Genomic DNA, 23,365 nt, shown 5'->3' with positions numbered 1-23,365 from the left:
ACAGAATGGGAGAAACATTTGCAAATTATATATCTGATAAGGGGTTAATATCCAATCTATATAAAGAACTTCTGCAACACAACAACAAGAAAACAAGCAACCCAATTAAAACATGGAGAAAGGACTTGAATAAACATTTATCCAAAAAAGATACACAAACGGCAAGAGGCACATGAAAAAAATGCTCAACATTATTAATCATTAGTGCAAATCAACACTAGTGAGATGCTACCTTACATCCAGCAGTATGGCCACTATTAAAAAAAAAAACCAACAGAAAATAACAAGTGTTGATGAGAATGTGGAGAGATTGGAACCTTTGTGCACTGTTGGTGGGAATGTAAAGCAGCGCTACTGCTGTGGAAGACAGTGTGGCAGTGCCTCAAACAATTAAAACTAGAACTACCGTGTGATCCAGCAATTCCTCTTTTGTATATATACTCAAAAGAATTGAAAGCAAGGACTCGAAGAGATATTTGTACATCCATGTTCATAGCAGCATTATTCACAACAGCCAAAATGTGGAAGAACCAAAGTATCCATCAATGGGTAAATAGGTAATCAAAATGCAGTATACATATATACAATGGAAAGTTTTTCAGCTTTAAAAAGTAATGAAATTCTGCTATAGGCTACAGCATGGAGACCTTGAGGACATTATGCTAAGCGAAATAAGCCAGTCAATAAAGGACAAATATTGTATGACTCCCCTTATTTGAGGTACTTAGATTAGTAAAATTCATAGAGACAGAAGTAGAATGGTGGTTGCTAGGAGCCTGTGGGGAGTGGGGAATGAGGAATTATTGTGTAACAGGTACAGAGTTTCACTTTGTGAGACAAAAAGAGTTCTGTGGATGGACAGTGGTGATGATAGCATAATAATGTAACTGTACTTAATGCCACAAACTGTACACGTAAATATAGTTAAGGTGGTAAATTTTATACTATGTGTATTTTACCACAATTAAAAAAAAGAAGCAGGTCACAAAATAATACATACAATAAAATTCCACTTACCTAAAATTCAAAAACAGGCAAAACTATGCTTTCATAGACGGTAAAACTACCAAAAAAAAAAAAAAAGCAAGGAAATGATTCTTAGAAACGTCAAAATAAATGGCAGTCGTTTCTACTGGGGACAGGAGGGGATGAGGGAGGGACTTTTGGGTGCCGCCTACATCCTGTTTCTTGGTTCAGGTTATATACGGATGTTTGCCTTATTCCTCTCTTGACCTGTACAGATATTTTAGGTATCATTTATATTTGATATATTTCATAGTTAAGAAGGAAAAGAAAGAGTTAAAAGCACTTTACTGCTATAGACTATTCAATCAGACAATACTGTGGAAAAAGCAACTAATGGTTTGCTGGAAACCTCACAGCCTCCCACCAAAATAGCTGTAAGATCTCTCCTGTCCGTTGGCCCTGGTGGATTTGGAGTTGGCAGCAAGTGACACCACACAAGCTGCCGGGCATTGTGGGGGAAGGTGACAGAGCTAAAGAGACCCCAACAGACGGGGCTTCAAAGTGGATCTGGAGCCTGATTTTTCCTTCATTCCTCTTCATGACACTGCTACGTTCACCATTTTTCGGTTGTTAAAAAGCGTCGGGTGGGGAGTTCCCTGGTGGCCTAGTGGTTAGGGTTCAGGGCTTTCACTGCTGTGGCCTGGGTTCAGAACCTGGTTGGGGAACTGAGATCCCGCAAGCTGCAAGGTGCAGCAAAAAATAAAAATAAAATAAAAATAATACATACATACATAAATACATAAAAAATTAAAAAGTATCAGGTGAATTTCTTTTAACCTAAATAATTTCAGTTCAGCGTGGAAAGGAAAGATGTGCTTAACAAATATCTAACTCAAAACTCTGCTTGAAAGTGTTTCTGGTGACCAACCAGGCAGGCGTCATCAGTATTATCACCCACAAGAAGTTGCTGGCCACTCACCATGTGCCTTATCTGAGATGAATGCTGTGATTTCTGGTGAAAAACAACCTTGAAAAATATTATTCACTAGTAACCGAGCAACTTTTTGCATTCCAAGAACTTCAAATAAAATATAAACAACTTCAGATTCTCTTGAGTGTGAAAGACCAAAATAATCCATGCCATGCCCACAGCATCTAAAGAGCTGGATGCTGTCCCCTGGGGTGAGGAGTTGGGAAGCACATGGTCAACATCAAGGATTTGGAGGAGGTTATCGCCATAAAATATGATGGATCAACAATAGAATAAGGAAGTAAATCCTGGTAGAGTCAGAGGGCAATTACTATATTGCAATGCTAATGAATGAATTACAGTTACACATGACAACCTGGACGAACCAATGCTAAGGGGGAAACATGTCACAAAAGAATATAAACATCATGATTTTATTTAAAAGTCCATATGATGTTCATAAATAGGCAAAGCTATTTTGTATTGTTGGGAATGTATATTTGGGGGGAAATAATGAGAGCGTGACCTGCATAGGGAGGAAGGGGCGGGGGGGGCGCGACCAGGAAATGATGGTGAAGGAGCTGCTCTCTGACAACCATCCTTTGCTGTTTCTTGACTTGGGTCATTGTTACACTTGTGCTCGTGTTAAACTCTACGTTTGTATCTGTTATATGGCTCAAAGCGTCAATAAAAAGCATGATGGCATCTTACTCATTGTGAGAAACGTGAAGATGGAGCCTGTAATGTTTTGCCGTGGTGATTTTCCCCTTGAGCCTCCCAGACCTTTCTAAGATACTGACTTTCATGAACTAGAAAAGTCTTTTCTTTCTCTTGATCAGAGCAGGGGCACATCAATGGCGGGGAGGGAGGGTTGGTTTTTCTTTCTCTTTCTATTGCTATTTCTCCTTCCTTGGCCATAAGGAGAGAATTGAGACCAACAAGAGTCTTTTCCATCTGCCTGTCAATGTAGGGGACACAAGTTCGAGCCCTGGTCCGGGAAGATCCCACGTGCCACGGAGCAACTAAGCCCGTGCACCACAACTACTGAACCCGCGCATCACAACAAAGAGTAGCTCCCCACTCACCGCAACTAGAGAAAGCCCGTGCGCAGCAACAAAGACCCAACACGGCCAAAAATAAATAAATAAAATAAAATTTTTTAAAAAGAGACTTTGATTTTTTTTTAGAAACATGAGTGTGCATATGTCTGACCCGTGAAAGGATAAAATTAGACCCTTGGGGACAGCCACTGTACATAACTTAGTGCTAAAGAACAGGTCTTCTGAAGAGCAATTGACATCTCCAGTGTGTCAGGAGTTTGTAATAAATGTTCCACACAAGGAACACCTGGTTCATAGGGTCTTGGGAAAGGGGTTTGCTGGAACCTATTCTTTTTTTTTTTAAGTTTTTTTTTTCTAATTTATTTATTATTGTCTGCGTTGGGTCTTCGTTGCTGCTTGCGGGCTTTCTCTAGTTGCGGCGAGCAGGGGCTACTCTTTGTTATGGTGCGCGGGCTTCTCATTGCAGTGGCTTCTCTTGTTGCGGAGCACAGGCTCTATGTGCGCAGTCTCAGTAGTTGTGGCTCCGGGGCTCTAGAGCACAGGCTCAGTAGTTGTGGCATATGGGCTTAGTTGCTCTGCGGCATGTGGGATCTTCCTGGACCAGGGCTCGAACCCGTGTCCCCTGCATTGGCAGGTGGATTCTTAACCACTGCGCCACCAAGGAAGTCCGGAACCTATTCTTGTAAACTGTTGGCAGTCTACCTCTCTAGTGCAGAAACATTTCATTTCTGTGAACCATTTTGTACTTTAAATGTTCAAAGTGAATCCGTAACTCACAGTAGCATCAATAAACCTGTCTCAGAAACTGTCTACATAATAAAAGGAAAGGTGTAAGAGGAGCCCATCCATAAAAAACGATCTTCTTCCCCCCCACCTTTTTTTTTTCCGGTACGCGGGCCTCTCACTGTGGTGGCCTCTCCTGTTGCGGAGCACAGGCTCTGGACGTGCAGGCTCAGCGGCCATGGCTCATGGGCCCAGCCGCTCCGCGGCATGTGGGATCCTCCCGGACAGGGGCACGAACCCGCCCCTGCATCGGCAGGCACTCTCAACCACTGCGCCACCAGGGAAACACCCTGACTTACTTCACTCTTGATCGTTAACATTTACACACCAGCTGTAGCAGCAACACGTTACATTCATTTGCAAATTAGCTTCCAATCTAGTATATCTCCAGAAAAGGGAATAAAATCCTATTAAAGAACACAAGACAGCTCTCATAAACCAGAATATTCTGTTTTTGACAGAAACTAAAGGGAACAGGGAGAGAGGAAAACTCAAGATTCGCTAAGCATTTAACGTGATGGGCGCTCGCTGCTGTAATATTGGTACATATTTCCTCCTGTAATTCTCACTACAGCGCTGAAGGTAGAAAAGATCCCCATTCTATAGATGAGGAGTCTGAGCCTTGAGAAAATATGGGAATTTCCTAAATTCAGCCAGCTGTTCTCACTAGGGAAGGGTGGCGCTTGCTTGCAGATCCTGGTGAGTTTCACTCCAGAGCTGGCTTGCTTGGCCGATCTGCCAGACCGGCCACAGGGAGATGCCACATCACAGCTCTGTCTTCAAGTCACATCTAGTCCAACTGGCTCTCCAGAGGCGTGAGGGCGTGCATCTTCAACAGGGACCATGTTCCCCCCAAGGATGCAGCTGTTGGTTTTGGGGAACAATAACCTCATAGTTATTATAAAGTACGTGTATACATATAGTACAGAAATAGATATCTAGTACACCTATACTATTAAAATTTCATGGAGCGGAATGATTAGGAAAAAATGTCTAAAAAACTCCTTATGATAATGATGAAAAGGGTTGTGAACACGGGGCAAAGGGAAAGACTAGAGACATGGGTGGCTGTTAGACCTGCCGTTGTGCACTTGATGGTCTGGGGCCTCCACAGGGGAGGGATCTAGAACCCCGGGGTCCTCCAGCTCCTTCTCCCCATTCTGAACATGGAAGCCCAGAGGAGGCACAGGCCACGGCTGTATAGAGAGTCTGGTGCTAGATGCAACCCAGACCTTTCACTCTTTAGCTCTTGTTGGGAACGTTGCTGGTGGATTCATCCCACACACAGCAATGGCAAAATGTCTTGGAGGAGATGAACAGGTGCTGCTTTCCTTAAGCAGCGTGGGGACGCCTGAAGTGGGAACACTCCCTGGGGCAAAGATTCAAAGACCCTCACATCCATCCAGTTCACAGAACCTCTGGATCAGGCCACATGTGGAGGTCTCCAACTGCTTTGGTGTAGTGGGCACCAAGGGTGAGGTAGGTGGAAGGCTTTTCAGAGAACGAAATGTATCTTTAGGTCCACCTAAAGCTTCCTCCACCCAAGTGGGATTTGAAGCTCTTCCCCTGTGAGCTCAGGGGTTTACCCTCTCACTCCTACAGGGGACAGCGGAAGCGGCTGCAAAGATGGAATTCTTTTGTGTCGCTTCCCTGTCCTTGACAGAGCAGAATTTATGGCAGGCATCCTCTGCATTATGGTCCTGCTCAACCGTCATTTCAAAAATGACATTAGCTGTAGTCCTAGGATCAGTTAAAAAAAATGGTGAAATATGAAAACTAAAGAACAGGGCTCCAGTGCCTGCGCCTTCTCTGCATTGTGATGGGGTACGACGTGGTTTCACAAACTTCTGTCTTAGTCTTGAGGAAGGGAAAGGACTGTTTAAGATTTTTAAATACAAGACACAGGAAGACTCTGTCAAGGGAAGGAGGAAAACTATACGTTTAGGTCACTCACTAACACACTTAAAAGAAAATGTCTCCAGTGACCATAAATTACTGGATATCTTACAGGGGGCACACATGCGTCAGATAACTCCCTTCCCCTTTATCTGTGGTTTTTGATACCTGGTAGGAGGGAGTGGGGGAGAGACACTTCACAGTGAACGGAGGTGGATAAAAGGAGAATATCTGACAGTTGCTGTTATTACCGTGCCGTATCATTTACCTCAGCCAGGAGTCACTAACGCACCAGGTCACCCCCGAGGTCGAGGGCAAGACGGGGAGTTTCCATAGCCAAACAGGGTAGCTTGCTGGCTGGGGGGCACACATCAAAGTGTGACAACAAACATGAGAAGAAGATTTGTTCAGGTACAGAGATCAAGATAACAGTGCTTTCCTTGCAATATTCTACCACTGTGGTGGAAGGGATGCTTTAAATTTCAACATCTGTTCTTTCTGATCTTTTGAGAAGGAGCAAACACAATTAAGGGTTTAGTGAAATATCCTGTTTCTTTAGAAGTGGGCTCTTGCTAATAATGTATTGTTTCACTAATGTCTTCCTCTGCACCAACTCCAAATGTGAAGTAGAAATCTCCCCCTTTTTTACGGTGGCAAAATACACATAACGTAAAGTTTACCATTTTTAAGTGTACAGTTCAGTGGCATCAAGTACATTCCTATTGTTGTACAACCATCTCTACCATCCGTCTCCAGAACTTTTTGTTTTCTTCAGCTGAAACTCTGTACCCATTAAGTACCAACTCCCCATTCTTCCCATAACCTCATAACCCCCAGCCCCTGATAACCACTACTCTTTCAATTTCTATACATTTGACTAATCTAGGTAACTCATCAAAGTGGAATCACACAACATGTGTCCTTTTGCGTCTGACTTACTTCACTTAGCACAATGCCTGCTGGGTTCTTCCATGTTGTAGCATGCATTCCAAAAGGAATTGCATTCCTTTTTAAGAGTGACTGATATTCCATTGTATGTATAGACCACATTTTGTTTATCCAGACATCTGTTGATGGGCATCTGGATTGTTTCCATCATTTGGCTATTGTGAATAATGCTGCTATGAACATGGGTGTATAAGTATCTGTTTGAGTCTCTGCTTTCAATTCTTTTGTATACCCAGAAGTGGAAAGCTAGATCACATGGCAATTCTGTGTTTAATTTTCTGAGGAACTACCATGCTGTTTTTTCCCCCCTCCCCATATTTTTTGTACCTTAAACCTATGTGGCTTTTTTATTGGCATTATATGAAATTGGTTCTGTACACTGAATAGTTTGAAATAGGTTATAGTTTCCACAGTGGCATTGGTTGCTGTTTACAGTCTCCGAACAGTAGGTATCTGGACAGTCAGGTAGCAGGTGAGAGATACCCAGTGAGCATTGTTTCCCATGAGACATTATTTCAGTGAGATCAAGTGTGCAGTCCTTAATGTCAAGCCAAAGACAGCAACAAAGTAGATGTCACTAACCCAGGGTGGCTGTTCTCCACTTGGGACATGGGACTTGCAGCCACATAAGAACTCCTATGTGTTCTGAAGTCAGTTCACCAGTGCAGAGTTCCCTGAGACCTTGGAGTAGTGGCAGTACAGGGAGATTTGGGAGACCTGGGTGCTAATCCTAATCTTGCCATAAATAATGTGTGATATTGAAAAATACCTTTAGCCTCTCAGACACATAGCTTCCCTAAGGACATTTGAGCTCAGTGTTCTCTAAATTATTTAGAGCTTTGTAATCCTGTGAAGTAACAGTTACCTTGATACTATGCTATTGTTAAACACTGATGACTCCTTTTTAATCTGGCCCCTTTAATGAATCCAGTAATTTTCAAAAAACCTGAAATAATTCTTCACTTTTTGTTCCCGGTTACTGAAAGCTCGGTTATGGAGGATTTCTAGTTGCAGCAACATTTCAGCAGCTCCACTGGGTGTTTTTGGTTTTGCTTATTTGCTTAGCACTTGTGAGTTTCCCTGGTTTCACCTCTCTCAACATTATGAGGTCTGAAAAGCACCCTTGGAAAGAGAAAGATATTGGGGGCCTCCCAAAGGCTGGGCAGGTCCAGTGAGTGTCTGTAATTGACTGTATGAACATACCAATTTCCCTGCAGTTGAAATAAAATTAAGTGCAGAAAATAAGATTTTATGTCTATACAGAGTCATAGGTTATTTTCCTCTCAAAGGCTACTGTGAGATAAATATGATCTCTCAGGTTTTCATGAAAAAGTGATTTGAATATTGGGCCTAGAGTTCCAAGTTCAAACTATATGTTTATCATAGTTCTTGGTATAACAGTGCTTGAAGACTGACCAAAATTTCTAGGGCCATTGGGAAAACCCGCCGATGGGAATTTTTGATTTGCAAGCAAGACAATACCAACTTAAAGTATACTTTCTTATTAGCTAAAATCTTGGCCAAGCTTATGGTAGAAAAGGCTGATCCTGTAAAATGTGCCATCCGGGTCCTCTGATTCTGCGAGGGGTTCATTTGTTCTAAATGGTAGGCACAGATGTTTGTGTTTTGTTTCTGATGTTGCTTAACTTTGTGTGACGAGTGGTAGGATTTCAAGCAGTCTCAAATTTCTGCGATGATTAGGAAAACCAGCAAATGACTGTGTCACAGCATTGGAGAGATCATGATATGATTAAATAATGAAACTTTTGCACCGCCACTACTGGTAAGGGGGTATTTGTGTTACACTGAAATCTAAAATACAGCAAAGTATATAAAAGATATATGTATGACAAAGACCAGTGTTCCAAAGAATCTATCACCCAAAGGAAAAATAGAACATTTCTGGTGCCTGGGAAGCCCCAGTGTCCTTCCTCCAGTACCTCCTACTGTTTTCCCCTGGAGGAGTGGTTTATAGCCCTCATTACACATTAGCATCGCCTGAGGGGCTTTTGAACCATACTGATGCCAGTGCTGGTTACACATTAGAATGGGGAATTATTCTAATATAATATAATATAATATAATATAATATAATATAATATAATAGTTTTGATTTTATTATACTGCATATAGCTAAGGGTAAAAACCACTGTACTAAAGAGTTCTTCTCAAACTTCAATGTGTGTTCAAATCCCCTAAAGATCTTGTTAAAACGTAGCCCCTGAAGTCTTGTACATCCTCTGTAAGATTTCTTCCTAGGTACTTTATATTTTTCTTACTATTGTAAATGGTATTTTAACTGATTGTTACCAATGTGTTAAAATATATTGGCTTTTGTAGATTGATACTGTCCAGCAAACATGCTGTATCCTGTTATTAATTATGGTAATTTATCTATAGATTATTTGGAGTTTTCTATGTAGACAGTTGTATCGTCTTGCAAGTAATAACAATCTTGTTTCCTTCTGCCCAATCCTTCTATATTTTCCTGTTTTTTTCTGCTTTTCTTCCCATGTGGCTAGGCCTTCAAAACAATCTTGAAGAGAAAGAGTTATGGCAGGTATTCATGTTAGTTTCTGATCTTAAAGGGAGTGTTTTTAATATTTCATAATTGAATATGGTATTTTCTCAGGTGTTTTTTTTTCTTTTTATGAGGATGTGTTTTATCAAGGTTAAGGAAGTTGTTTGCTATTCTCAGCTTGCTGGATTTTTATTATGAAGAACATTGAATGTTATCAAATGATTTTTCTCCATTATTTTGTTTTTCTGATTTAAAGCTACATTATTGTGAATTACATTAATTGGCCTTGAATTCTTAGGATCAACCCAATAAGATAATCAGGTACTGTATTTTTTATATATCACTATATTTGGTTTGTCTACATTTTACTTAAAGCTTTTATATGTATGTCAGGTTAGTTTTACAACCTCTTTTTCTGTTCTCTGGAAGAGAAATTATCCGAATAGAATATAATATTTGAATATTTGGTAGAACTAGAAGTAGTCATTTGAGGCTGCTGTTTTCTTTGTGACAAGATTTCTAAACTATAAATTTAGTTTTATTAATGGTTGAGACTTTTTCTAGGGATGTGTTATAGTTTGCTAGAACTGCCATAACTAAGTACCACCGAGTAGGTGGCTTTAACAACAGAAATTTATTTTCTCACTGTTCTGGAGGCTGGAAGTCCCAAGATCAAAGTGTGGACAGGGTTGTTTTCTTCTGAGACCTCTCTCCTTAGCTCGTAGATGGCTGTCGTCTCCCTGTGTCTTCACATGGTCTTTCCTCTGTGTCTGTCTGCGTCCTAACATCCTCTTCGTATAAGGACACCAGTCCAACTGGTTTAGGGCCCATCCTAAAGATCCCATTTATACTTACTTCTTTAAAGATCCTACCTTTAGATCCAGTCACATTCCAAAGTATTGGGTGTTAGGACTTCAGCAAATGAACGCAATTCAGCCCATAAAATGATGTATCCATTTCCTCTAGGTTTTCAAATTAATTGGCCCAAATTTGTTTCTATCTTGTTTACTGTCTCCAGCCTCATTTAATATGTCCACACATTAATTCTTGATTAGTTTAGTTGTCTCCCCCTCTGTCTTTCTCTTTTATTAATCTTACTGCTATCGATTTTTCAGTCTTGTCAATTGTAGGAGTTCTTTATATATTCTGTGTATAATCTCACTGTCATATAAATATATCAAAAATATTTTCCCCAGTCTGCAGTCATCTTCTTAGCTGTGTCTTTTGAAGTACAGAATTTTAAAGTTTTCCTAAAGTCCAATGTGTCAACTTTTTCTTTTCTGTTTAGTGTATTTTGTGTCCTGGCTACAAAAGCTCTGCCTACCCCCAGATTATAAACTTTGTCTCCTATGTTTTCTTCTGGAAAATTTATAATTTTAGCTTTTACAATTAGGTCTATGATTCATTTAGAGCTAATTTTTGTGTGTTGTGAGGGAAGGATTTATTTTTTTATTTTTATTTTTTTTGCGGTCCACGGGCCTCTCACTGTTGTGGCCTCTCCCGTTGCAGAGCACAGGCTCCGGACACACAGGCTCAGCGGCCATGGCTCACGGGCCTAGCCGCTCTGCGGCATGTGGGATCTTCCCAGACCGGGGCACGAACCCGTGTCCCCTGCATCGGCAGGTGGACTCCCAACCACTGTGCCACCAGGGAAGCCTGAGGGAAGGATTTTTATATTGTTTTCCATGTAAATAATTAGCTGTTCCAACACCATTTGTTGAAAAGATTGTTTTCTTCCCTCATTGAATTACCTTGGCATATTTGTCAAAAATCTGTTGATTATATATATATATATATATATATATATATATATATATATATATATATATATGTATATATACATATAATATGTATATATACATATAATATGTATATATGGCTGTTTTTGGACTCTATATCTGTAACATTGATCTAATGTTTATCTTTATACTAAAACCACACTATCTTAATTAGTGTAGCTTTTTTGTGTGTGTGTGGTATGCGGGCCTCTCACTGCTGTGAGATGACAATCTGTAGACATTTCCATTTACCACCAAGGGTTCTGGGAATGGAAATTACAGATGGCTAGAATCCCATTACAGTGAGCTTCATTGGCATTTTCTATTGATCAATTAGCCCTTGTCTGACTGAAAAGGCTTCTTGCCATGTCCGGAAGAGAATGCCTAAGGCAATGTTGGTTTTTATTTATTCCAGAAAAACAAATATTTTTTATTTTTAGCTTCTTTAAATTCCAGATAAATGTATTCTTTTGCCAAAGAGGATGATTTTCCACATCGAAGGCTAAGACTCTGTGTGTGTGTTTGTGTACATAGTATGTATCCCTTATCTTGTGACTGGAATATAAATGTGACTAAATAAAAGGTGTAGTAGAGGTACTATTTGTTCCATTAATTTGTTTTACAAATTATTTAAAACCCAATTAATTTAATCTAAGTTTCAATATAGTAGAAGCTACATGCCAGAAGCTTGCGTGACAAAAATGCTATAAATGATATAGTAACTCATATAAAACAAGATTTTCTCAAAGTAGCACACAGTAAAAACCACCAGGTGTCTCTTATTTGAGTATATGCTGTCATTAGTCAAAAGTAAGTACAGGGCCTCCCTGGTGGCGCAGTGGTTGGGAGTCCGCCTGCCGATGCAGGGGATACGGGTTCGTGCCCCGGTCTGGGAGGATCCCATATGCCGCGGAGCGGCTGGGCCCGTGAGCCATGGCCGCTGGGCCTGCGCATCCGGAGCCTGTGCTCTGCAATGGGAGAGGCCACAACAGTGAGAGGCCCGCATACAGCAAAAAGAAAAAAAAAAAAAAAAAAGTAAGTACACATGCAAGGAAAAATACTAAGAAAGACTTGTGTTTTTTTTTCCTTTTTTTTTTTTTTTCGGTACGCGGGCCTCTCACCGCTGTGGCCTCTCCCGTTGCGGAGCACAGGCTCCGGACGCGCAGGCTCAGCGGCCATGGCTCACGGGCCCAGCCGCTCTGCGGCATGTGGGATCCTCCCGGACCGGGGCACGAACCCGTGTCCCCTGCATTGGCAGGCGGACTCCCAACCACTGCGCCACCAGGGAAGCCCGAAAGACTTGTTTTATAAAACTGACCAAAATATTGATGGATACTCTCCTTTTTGTGGACACTCTCAGACCTTTAGAATAAAGCATATTGAAACGCTACCAGTTATTCTGTGTACTTCTGTCACTAGTTTTTCCTAGTCTCTAAAAGGCTATATACTACGACTCAGACATGCCAAGAACACATGGTTTATTCCTATAATTGTTATAATCTTGTTTCAAACTTCCGGCCTATGTGTATAGTAGGCCTGTGGGAGAGAAGGAGGAAGGACTTGCCAATTAATGCTTTCTTTTCCCGTTCAAATACACTCCTCCAGGTAACTGCTCAGGTGTTCAGAGTTTTTCCCCCTTGCTTTTTCCTCCTCCAGATGTTGGGTATAGAGACAAGCTTCAGTGTCCTCTTGGTGGTCAGGAGAGGAGGCCTCAGGTCCTCAGGTTCAGGTCCTGTGCTGTCCTCTGAGCCTTTGCTGGTTTGGGGGTTGAAGTCCCCATCGCCTGCTGCCTGTGCACTGCTGGCAGTCACTGTTGACACCTGTGGCTGATGAGCTTGTGGTCTATCCTCTGGGCTGGTCAGGGCCCTGTGATCGTCCCGTGCCGTCTCAATCCTACCTCAGCTCTTGCTGTTTCTGAAGCTGTGACTCTTAATGGTTCCCACCTTCTGCCTTTGCTTCCCCCTGCACTCCTTCCTTTCTGCCTTTCTCCCTCCTTGCTCCCTTCCTCCATGTCTCTCTCCCTCCCTTCTGTCTTCTCCTCCATTAATATTTGTTGCGTATCTGCTATGTGTAAAGCACTGCATTAGGACATGGAGTCCAGGAATAACGCTAAGACCCCTGCCTCCTTGGAACTTACATTTTAATGAGGGGGCTCAAACCATAAACAACAAGCAGTAAATCAAATAGTATGTTCAAAGGTGATGAGGGCTGTGGGAAAAAGAAAAGAAAAATTAAAGCAGGGTAAATGAGATCACCATGGGGGAAAGGGCAGTAAAGCAGTAAAACAGAGTGGTTGGAAGAGGCAGGGACAGCCAGGTTTTGTGGTACCCAAAGCTTGTGAAGTTTGGGGGGCTTCCTCCTTAAGAAATAAATGCAAAATTGGGAATTAAAAACTTAGGTTTCAAAGTGAAGATTTGTGGAATGAGAAAAGATTATAAGAAATTAGTCACATCAGAGTTATAGGTCCCTATTTTCTGATTAAACCATTTATCAGAGATGTTTACATAGAAATGCTTCCTGGGCTTCCCTGGTGGCGCAGTGCTTGAGAGTCCGCCTGCCGATGCGGGGGACACCGGTTCGTGCCCCAGTCCGGGAGGATCCCACATGCCGCGGAGCGGCTGGGCCCGTGGGCCGTGGCCGCTGAGCCTGCGCGTCCGGAGCCTGTGCTCCACAACGGGAGAGGCCACAACAGTGAGAGGCCCGTGGACCGCAAAAAAAAAAAAAAAAAGAAAAGAAATGCTTCCTAACTGTAAACCCGTGCCCTGTTCTCCACACTCAACTACCAGCAACTTCCAGCCCTCGCGGAGGCTTGTGTGAGTGACGTGTCCGGCGACTGAAACTTCGCTAGCTTCACACATCACTGCCTCTGCAGGTGTGTCTCACTGAGAAGGGAAGATTTGTCCAGGACTTGAAGGACAGAGAAATCTGCAAAAGACTCTTCCAGGAAGAGGGAACAGCTAGAGCAAATTCCGTAACAGTCTCCATCTGTGCCACCTGGCTGTTTTGTTCATGAGCCTTTTGCAAGCACTGGGGTGGCAAGGATAGAGGCTGGCTAACATCAGCTGGATGAGCCATACCATCTGTCTGGCTGTTTAATGCCTTGTATGTGGCAGAAGCTCTCTGATAGGCATTACCGTGCAATGCAAAGAGCCTCACACTTTGTGTCCACTTCCGTAGGTTCATCCATATGTTTCTTCCCTAGACCTCCTTGTCCCCTTCCAAACCTACCCTCTGATGCCCATAACCAATGTGCCAAAATTATTCACCACTGCCCAAGAGTCCACATATATACTTACCTTCGCCCACTTCTCTCTCGATACAGAGGGATCACTAGGTACAGTGCCCATTGCTTTGCCCAGTGTAATCGCTGCCTTTCAAGGGCATCTCTGAGTGGATCTGCAGGGCAGCAGCTGTCTGCTTTAGCTCACTTCAACATAGCCTGTTGACTCATCTTTGAACCAGCCCATATTTTTTGATGGTGAACTGGCCATAGGTGTGAGATGAGAGAGAGGTGATGGTGCATGAATTCATTTTCTAGGACTGCTGTAACAGAATATCACAGACCGAGTGGCTTAAAACAACAGAAATTGTGCACTGTACGTGGGTGTCTGGCCAATGGTGAGAATGGAGACTGAAATGCACACAGTGATTTTCAGGGCTGCATCTACACAAAGGGAGGACTTTTTCTAGTTGCACAAAGGCTAGCAGAGGTTCTGTGGGAGAAGTCTAAGGTGCACTGGTGTCAGGTAGTTTAGCCCTACTTTATCATGGGCAGAGCCAAGGTTAAGGTGATTTGAATGACACCCAAAGATTTTATACCTTAAACATCCCAATTACTTTGTATCTTTGAAGTCACAGTGGGGTCCAAGAAACAGAAAGCAACATATCTGAGTCAAAAATCAGAAAGAAATTTGGAGGATAAGACTCAACAGCAAAAAAGAATTCTTTTATTATGCATTTGTCCAACAAAAAATAAAAACAAATTTCAAGGCACGTCTTGAAAATGGGAGAGGAAGTACCTGAAAAGTTCCCAGTATATTATAGCTGGCAAATGAAAATAACTTATAGTAATTATTTTTACCAGTTACATATATATGTACATTTTATTGATATTTCCTTAATTGATTGCTGTTTCTTAACTAATATTTATTACTTATTTTGTGGATACAAAACTACTCAGAAGGGTCTCAGTATTTATTATTTTATCTTTCTGAACATAAAAATTCATACAGCTTTGACAAGTTTGGGTACAATCCTTGCCCCACAATTCTGTTTTTTTCCTATAAGGTCTTAAGTTATTCAACTATGTATCTCCTACTATGGGCTTTTTCAGGATCTTAACTCTCCTGTTCAAGAAGATAATACTGTAGATTCTGCATTATTTATGTGGACCTTTTTGTCAGTGGCAATTACAGTGTGGTTCACGTCTCATAACTGATTCCCCTTGTTTCTTCCCAGCCAGCCTAGCTCAAAACTTCCACTTATTCTTTGACATTTTTTCATTCCTAATACTTAAGATTCTTCTTTTACAACATCTCTTGCAAGTATGGCTTTCTGCTTCCCCCTTGGCACCACCCTAGTTGATATTTAGATTCTTGCAATAGCCTCCTAACTAGTCTTTCTAACTTCAACACCTTCTCTTTCCAATCTAACCCCTATACTGCTTTTAGATGGTTTTTCCCCAGATTCTCCTGTCATCATGTCATTTCCCTGGCCAGAATTTTCAGTTGTGCCCCATCATCTCTAGTAGTAATCTCAAAACTCATTTGATTGTATACATATCAGTAAAAGTATTTTGAGCATGCACCCCTAATATATATATATATAGAGTATATATGTATTTATTTATAAATTATACATGTGTACTCCTATCTCTACATATACTTAATATTAATTAAGCTTAACTTTAAACTTTTTTAGATAAAAATAATTATAAATGGAAATTCTTCTGCCATCCCAAAGGAACATTTAGTGCAACTCATTTTGGGTAATTACATGTAGGCAGAATATTTTTAAAGATCAGAGAGGGGGCAGTGGAGTGCTGTTCCACTGTCCGTGGTGCTGAACTGTGATTGCACATTACCACATCATTGTATCTCCTGACCTTTGGATACTGGGGATTCCTGTCTAACTTTCCCCCATATTAAAAACAAAAAACAAAAAAACAACTCCTGTTTATTTTGTTTGTTTGTTTGTTTGTTTTTGGCCACGCTGCGCAGCTTGTGGGATCTTAGTTCCCCAACCAGGGATTGAAACCGGGCGCTCGGCAGTGAGAGTGCCACATCCAAACGACCTGGACCTCCAGGGAAGTCCCTCCTCCATATTTTTTCAACAAAAGGAAATGCTATAGACTATACTCTCAATAGGATTCTAGCTCCTAATATGGAATTCCAGAGGAGTAAAGATTCTTTTTCCTCCATACTGAAGAACAAAGTATCTCTTTTCCTTGGAAAGAAGCAGACTGAGAATAAAAAGAAATGGAGGGTTTAAGAAAGTCTCCATATTAGCTGAATCATTTCATTTCTCTGTTGAAAAAACACAGTCAAGGAAGGAGTTAAAAGAAGATTCTAATACTCATGTGTTCTTAATTGTATAGCTTCATAACCAAGAATGATTGAAAATAGGTGAAGGAAGTACTGTCAAAGATAATACAGTACAATGAAGTTGTACAGTGAGGCTCAAGAATATCAGTGTTAGCAGCTACATGAATACTTCTGTGATTATTGGCTATTAGAAACAAGACTGTAAATTTCTGCCTTGAGGAAGACTCTGATGATCTATAAAATGTCAGCTGATGTTGTCACAAATCAGTGGTTCACATGAATCTCATAAAGACTGTAGAACCTGCAGCACTTGTTATATAAATGATGAAAGAGTGTTTCCTCTTTAAATCTCCAGCTAGCTGCAGTTCAACTGAATGCAAAGTAGAAAGCTTAAGTGACATCCAGAGTGTTGAAAAATAGTTAGGTTTCTCATATAAGTAAAAATATATTGAGAACTTAGAAAAACAGAACAATACCTTGTTATCAATGGTTCTACTGTAATGTCATTAGAGAATTTACAACCATTATAGCAAATTCCAGTAGATCATTTTAAAACTTACTTTTTCCTTTCTATGGCAACAAATCTCTGGTCACTTGACACTGAGAAAAACTAGTGTTTGTGGATCTCACCCCCAATGTTCAACTTCAGTATTAACTGTAACACTTGAATCACTCAGTGCACTGAAATGCTTCTTTGATGCAAGTTTTTAACATAGATTTCCATTTAATAAATGTTTGTTTGCAAATGTTATATGCCAGGCCATGCAGATACAGAGATTAAAAAGACAGAGTCTGGGGGCTTCCCTTGTGGTGCAGTGGTTAGGAGTCCACCTGCCAGTGCAGGGAACACAGGTTCCAGCCCTGGTCCAGGAAGATCCCACATGCCGCAGAGCAACTAAGCCTGTGCGCCACAACTACTGAGCCCTCGTGCCACAACTTCTGAAGCCCACATGCCTAGAGCCCATGCTCCACAACAAGAGAAGCCACCGCAATGAGAAGCACATGTACCACAACAAAGAGTAGCCCCCGCTCGCTGCAACTTAAGAAAGCCTGCGTGGGGCAACAAAGACCCAACGCAGCCAAAAATAAATAAATAAATTTATTAAAAAATAAAAATAAAGAGTTTCCCTGGCGGCGCAGTGGTTGAGAGTCCGCCTGCCGATGCAGGGGACACGGGTTTGTGCCCCGGTCCGGGAGGATCCCACATGCCGCGGAGCGGCTGGGCCCGTGAGCCATGGCCACTGGGCCTGTGCGTCCAGAGCCTGTGCTCCGCAACGGGAGAGGCCACAACAGTGAGAGGCCCGCGTACCGCAAAAAAATAAAAAAATAAAAATAAAAAAGACAGACTCTGACTTTAGGAATTTCATGATCCAGTGAAGGACACAGACAAGAAGATAAACTAATATCACTATATTATATTGCATGATAGACGTATAAACAGAATAGCATGTCAACACATAGAGAAGTACCTAATCAGACTGGGACAGTCTTCCCAGATGAGCTGATGTTTCAGCTCACTCTTTCAAGGACAGTAGGAGTCAGCTAGGAAAGCAAATGGAAGAAAGTCATTGCAGAGAAAGAAAGCAGTGTGTGCAGGGGCAAAGAGGTGTGAGACGGCAGAGCAAGATTTGGAAATTAAATGCAGTTCATTATCATGACATAACAGGGATGAATGGGCAAAACTCAAGATCAGAAAGAGCTATGTAGGGGACTCTAAGGAGTTTGGATGCTCCCTGAGAATAAAGGGGAGGTATTATTAAAGGACTCTGAGCAGTGAGGGGACGTGATATTATTTGCATATTAAGAAAGTCCTTCTGACAATAATGTGAGGAGTAGATTCACAAATAGTCGCAAAAAAGGGAGATGATTCTGGAATATTACAGAAATATTGAGTCATCAGTCAAGTCATTGAAAGTGAAGATGGAGAATAAGAGATTTAAAAGATATTTACGCTATAGTTTCAATAGACATAATGAACAATTAATTTGGGGGCAAGGAAGAGAGAAAAGTCTCAGATAATCCCAAAGTTTTGTGTGGGAAAAAGATATCACTTGCTGAGCATGGGGATGCAGAAGGAGGAACGTAGCGGGGGGACAGGTAATATGAGTTTTGGACATGCTGTGCTTGAGTACCTATGGGTCATATAAGCAGAGATGTCCAGCAGGAAGAAACATACTTGATTTTGAAGCTCTGAAGAGCAATGTTGGATCAAAGGAAATATTTGGGTGTCGTCAGTGGTAGGTGGAACCATGTGTAGGATCCTCAGAGAGAATGTGTAGAATGAAGAGAGAAACAGGTAAAGTCTCCAGGGAAAGATAATATTTAAGCAGTGATTGGAGGAAGAGGAACCATCAAAGGAAGAATAAACTTGAGTAAACAGAGAGGTCAGAAGAAAACAAAGAGAATGTGGAAGCCAGTGAAGGAGGAGTTTCCAAAAGTGGAAACAGTCAACAGTGACTAGAGGGCCTCCCTGGTGGCGCAAGTGGTTGAGAGTCCGCCTGTCGATGCAGGGGATACGGGTTCGTGCCCCGGTCTGGGGGGATCCCATGTGCCGCGGGGCGGCTGGGCCCGTGGGCCATGGCCGCTGAGCCTGCGCGTCCGGAGCCTGCGCGTCCGGAGCCTGTGCTCCGCAACGGGGGAGGCCACGGCAGTGAGAGGCCCGCATACCGCAAAAAAAAAAAAAAAAAAAAAAAACAGTGACTAGGAAGACAGAGGCTGTACCTGACTCACCCTCATTGGTCATTTTTTGACCAATTGAAATTTATATTCTATTCATATTAGATACTAAGTATAAAAATATTATGTTTAAATAAATTACTTAAAATATACATGGTCAAATTACAGACATTACAGCTAACAATTATGACCAGACCAGTACATCTTCACTCTTGTATTCTTATGGTTATGCCAGAGGCGTTGTTTCTTACTGTGCTTGAAGCAAAGCCTGGAACCATATAGGGCAGCTATTTCTGAGATTCCCCGGTGTAAAAATGAAATTCCATGTTCTAGAAATGAACTCTAATATATGACTGAAAGGATCCTTTTCACAGATTCTTTATAATGCCATAATATAACTACTTTGCACTCACAAATTCAGCCATTCGGGTTTTTATATTTGTCATAATGTCAGAAATTACCCTGAGGTGTCCAGAGAGTAGAAGTACTTTGAATATGATGGAAACATATTCAGAGTTCTCAACACTGTCACCTAAACTTTGAATCTAAATAATTGAATGAGAAAAACACATTTTAAAAGGTTTATTCCATGAGTTAAGGTCACAGCATTTTATAATAACCTCAAAAAGAATGTTGAAATCTAAAACTGGGATACTAGTCTTTCAGGGCTGAAATACAAGTTAGTTGATATTCAAAAAATTACTTGCTAGATGTGGTGCTTGCATGTGTGTGTATGGGTGTGCGTCGGTTTTATGGGATGTCTGCCCAATGACATATCTAGAGTCTAGATTGCCTAAGAGGCAGGATGGCATATATGAGCAGGAAATGGTACACACTTCCCAAAGGGGTATAAGTTTTAGAAGATCTGCTCAGTTTCCTTCTGGTTTCTCAAAGGGGATGCATTCTTTTTTTTTTTTTTTTTTAGCCATGCAGCATGCAGGATCTCAGTTCCCTGACCAGGGATCGAACCCGTGCCCCCTGCAGTGGAAGCGTGGAGTCCCAACCACTGGACCACCAGGGAAGTCCCGGGGATGCATTCTTATATCCCATATAGCCACCCACTTAAACAAGATGTGGATTGAACAAAAGTCAACCAGTTTTTTACAACTAGTTAATTTGTTAGAAAATAAGTGTAAGCATCATATCTGTGAAAGTTTATGGTGGTTGCCATAAACCACCACCCACAAAAAATATACTAGTTCCTTCAACGTATTATCTTGAAAATTTACAAAACTAAAGAAAAGTTGAAAGAGTAGTGTATTTATTTACCTTTATCACCAGTTGTTTAGCCACATTTGCTTGATCAGTCTGTATTTGGGGACTTTTTTAAAAATAGTTTTCTTGGAACCATTTGAAAATAAGTTGTAGTCATCATGACACATATTCCTAAGAATGAGGAAATCTCCTGTATAACTACAGCAGCATTAGCAAACCCAAGAAGCATACATATTGGTATAGTAATCTCATCTATCCATATTTAGATCTCCCCAGTTGTCCCTTTAATAGCCAGGATCTAATCAAGAGTCACACACTACATTTAATTATCATATCTCCTTAGTCTCCTTCAACCTAGAACAGTCCCCACCTATTTTTTGTGTTGGTGCTGTTTATGACATGGATATGTTTAAAGAATCAAACTAGTTGTCTTGTAGACTATCCTACTATCTGAATTTGGGTGTCAGCAGTTTACTAGGGCTACTGTAATAAAGTACCACAAACCAGGTGGCTTGAAACAACAGAAATTTGTTGATTCACAGTTCTAGAGGCTAGAAGTCCAAGATCAAGGAGTTGACAGGGCCACACTCCCTCCAAAGGCTCTAGGGGAGAATGCTTTCTTGCTTCTGCCAGCTTCTGGTGGCTCTGGGTGTTCCTTGGCCTTGGATAAAATAACTCCAATCTCTGCCTTTGTGTCTTCACATGGTATTCTTATAAGGACACCACTTGTTGGATTTAGGGTCCACCCTACTCCAGTATGACCTTATTTTGACCTAACTAATTATATCTGCAAAGACCCTATTTCCAAATAAGGTCACACTGTGAGGTACTGGGGGTTAGGGCCTCAACATATGAATTTTGAGGAAAACACACTTCAACCTGTAATATAATAGTGTGATTGTTTCTTATGATTGAATTGAGCTGGAAGATTTTTGTCGAGAATATTTCATAAGTGATGTGGGGTACTTCCAACTGAATCAGTTTTGTCCCATTATTGGCGATGCTAAATTTGTTCACTTAGGGTGGGGTCTGCCAGATTTCTTTTGTTATTAATAAGTAATCTGTGAGGGTGGGGAAAAAACGAAGACAAGATGCGAAGCAAGTCATTATTTGGAAGCTGCTACACAGGTAGGAGAGGGGAGTGAGACGGCAGGAAAGCAGCCTGTGTGGGGTGGAGCATCAGGCTAATCAGCACCGTGGTTGCAGAGCTTAATCCCACTGGGAGCCAGTGTGGAACAGAATACTTTCTCAGTCTCCAGTTGGGGGCCACTGGGGTGGGGCTGAGTTGCTTAAATCTCTGGAATTTCCACCCTCCTCTGCCTGAACGGAGCCCGCGTTTCCGCAGAACTGGAAATCCCGGCTCGGGCTCTCTTCCCCGCGCCGTCACGGAACTGCCCCGGAGCCCGAGGGGAGGGCGGCCTCACTGAGGCTGCCGGCTCTGGAGGGGCCCCGGCGGCCGAAGCCGCGACAGTCGTGGGGACGGCGGGCCGGGTAAGTGGGCGCCGACCCTCCGCCTGGTCCGGTGCCCGGGTGGCAGCGCAAGACCAGCTTCTGAGGGGCAGGGGTTCGCTGCCACCCGCCGCTGCTGTGCAGAACGAGCGGCCCCCAGCGTCTGGTCCCGGGAACTTCGGTCCCTCCTCTCGCCCCTGCCCTCGGCCTGGCTCGCGGGGCCTGGGGGGCGTGGGGAGGGGGTCGGCCTGAGCGTCCTGAGGGGAAACGGGGCAAGCGAGGCGCAGGGTCCGGCTGCAGCGTCAGCGCCCCTCCTCCCGACTGCGGGGAAAGCGGCTCAACACTCCTCCCGAGGCTCACAGGCCCCTTGTTCAGCCGAGTCCCTCCGCGCTCCTTCCTCCCTGACAGGGCAGGGCACTGGCGCAGGTAATGGGGACCATCAACAGGTGATTGTTAACTAAGGAAAACCAGCTCTCCCGACGTGAGGAACGTAGCGCTTTTCTTTGGAGGCGAAGATGCCAGAGTCTGGGCTCCCTGAATTCCTTCCTTTCATACGCACCTCAGCGCTCTGGGGCCTGCATTCTGTGTTTGCATATCCTGAGATCCTCAGGGCCCGCGGCTCACACTGGAGGGCTGCAAGGGCTGATGACTGTGACATCCTTTGTTTACTGAGATGGCAAGAAATATTCCATTTCTCACAGGCTCGAGAGGCAGACAGTGAAAAAGAGTCGGAGAATCTCACTCAGCATCATCACCCCACGAGCAGACTAGGAAGCTGAGGCTCCGAGAGGCCAAGTAATCCAGCCGGAAGCACAGACGTGGGACCACGGAGTGGGGACTGCACCCGCCGCCCGCCCAGGGGGACTGCCCACTCTCCGCAGCTTCCACACCTGTTCCCTTCACCCACCTCCCGGGACCAGCTCACAGAGCCTCCTCTTGGGGGGATTCACTTACCTTCTTCTAACAGGATCCGTCTCACTATCTTGTTTTGGGATTATCTGGAAGGTTTTTCACTCTGAAGCAGGTTCAGCCTCACGTCACCAGGGCAGCTTTCCTGGATCACACTCACCACCTGCACGTCCACTCTCAGCTCAGACCCAAAAAGGCCCCCTCGGCCCCGAGCCCCATGGCTCTGCCTGGGCTCCCACCCCCTCCTGCCTGGTCCGTCCCTCTCATGTCCCCTGCAGGGTCCCCAGGAGCTCCCACCTGCCCCAGGTAGGCTGTCTGCTCTGTCCTGGGGAGGCCTCCGTGGTGTCAGGTGGAAGACACAAGAGGTACCTGTGGGGTCTCCCTCATGCAGCACAGTGGCCAGCACCCGCCTACTGACCTCATCACTCTAGACGGACGGGGGTTCAAGGGGTCCGTGGCATCTCCTGGTTCTCATTTCATCCCAGCACTGCCCACAGGGAAGTTGCTAAGCAACTTCTGTGCCGGCTGCACAGAGAGGACGCTCATACATACGCCCCCCTCCCAGCACACGGGGCTCTTGTGGTCAGGCCCCTCCCAGCATATGGAGCTCACCTGAGCAGGTACCCAGCAGCCCCCAGGGCTCTCGTGGT

General features: G+C 43.1%; 1 long non-coding RNA gene across 1 annotated transcript in view; it reads left to right on the top strand.

The window, feature by feature from the left end:
• The window catches only part of LOC132481335 (uncharacterized), a 56,491-nt gene extending 33,804 nt beyond the window's left edge, over positions 1-22,687 (top strand). Inside the window, exon 3 of the long non-coding RNA XR_009530809.1 lies at positions 22,508-22,687. This is a non-coding gene — a long non-coding RNA (uncharacterized LOC132481335). The remainder of the gene's footprint in view (positions 1-22,507) is intronic.
• The last annotated feature ends 678 nt before the right edge of the window (positions 22,688-23,365 follow it).

The sequence above is a fragment of the Mesoplodon densirostris genome, chromosome 20, assembly GCF_025265405.1.
Source record: "Mesoplodon densirostris isolate mMesDen1 chromosome 20, mMesDen1 primary haplotype, whole genome shotgun sequence".
Classification (NCBI taxonomy): Eukaryota; Metazoa; Chordata; class Mammalia; order Artiodactyla; family Ziphiidae; genus Mesoplodon; species Mesoplodon densirostris.
This window is presented reverse-complemented; position numbering and strand designations above follow the sequence as displayed.